Consider the following 1,274-nt stretch of genomic DNA (forward strand, 5'->3'; position numbering starts at 1 on the left):
GTCCTGAACCTGGCCCTGTAGACTTCTGACTGATTTTGGGTTCCGTACCTGAGTTCTAGAGCCGCTACCAGTGCTCTATAGTTGTGCCTGTCATCTTTCAAGTATTTCCAGTGGTTGTCCCTTCAAGCTTTTTGCAGATATACTGCTTTCTGCTCCTCTGTCCATCCATTCGTCTCTGCCAGTAGCTCAAATTGTGCTCTATGTGCTTCCCACGGTGCCTTCCCATCGAATTCCTGTGGCTTCCTTCGCACTGGGTCACTCCTATTACTGACACTCATATCTGGGATGTGACTTCTAACAGGGCTGAAGATGTCTGCATTAGGGTTTAGCTGCAGGGTCTGGAAGGGGCTTGTCATTGTCTGGTGCTGGTTAAGTCGATGGTTAATGTATCCCCCTTGTGTAAAAGACAATAAATCATCCTTTAACATATCTAATTCGCTTTTAAATTTACTACTGTTTTCCGTTTGTACTTCTTGTTTCCTTTGTTGCTCCAGTTGCCACTGCTGTAGTGGTCTCTTCTTGTTTCTTTTCTTGTTCTTCTTTTTTCTTTCCTTTTTCCTCCAACAACTGCTGTAACTTCTCTTCTTGTTTATTTTCTTTCTCCTCTAACCACCGCTGTAGTCTCTCTTCTTGTTTATTTTCTTTCTTCTCCAACCACTGCTGTAGTCTATCTTGTTTATTTTGCTGTTCGAGCTGCCATTGTTGTAGGTATTTTGCCACTTCTGTAATCTTTCTTCTTGTTTCTTTTCTTTTTCCTCCAACAACTGCTGTAATTTCTCTTCTTGTTTCCTTTTTTCTCCAACAACTGTTGTAACCTCTCTTCTTGTTTCTTTTCTTTATCCTCAAACAACTGTTGTAATCTCTCTTCTTGTTTATTTTGTTGTTCAAGCTGCCACTGTTGCAGGTTTTCTTGCAACTACTGTTGTCTCTCTTCTTGTTTATTTTCTCGTTCTTCTTGTTTCTTTTGCTGCCACCAAGTCTGCTAAGCTGTAGTTTGATTTGCCGCTTCTCGTTTCCATTTCTTTTTCTTTTTCGTTCCACTCTCTGACACCAATTTGTTATGTCTCCGTTCGTTAGTTAATTTTCTGTAAATTCGTTCCGACGAAACTTTAGCGACAAAAGTCCTTTCTTAAATAAAACTGGTTTATTCTCTCTGAATACAACTTTGCAATACACTTAATTTCAACAGTGGCTCTATAACAAACGCTATAATTCGCAACGAACTTCTCACGTGCTGAACAATATTCTCTCTGAATGCAGTTCAATTACTCATT

This window comes from Limulus polyphemus, unplaced genomic scaffold (assembly GCF_000517525.1).
Source record: "Limulus polyphemus unplaced genomic scaffold, Limulus_polyphemus-2.1.2 Scaffold5, whole genome shotgun sequence".
NCBI classification, from domain to species: domain Eukaryota; kingdom Metazoa; phylum Arthropoda; class Merostomata; order Xiphosura; family Limulidae; genus Limulus; species Limulus polyphemus.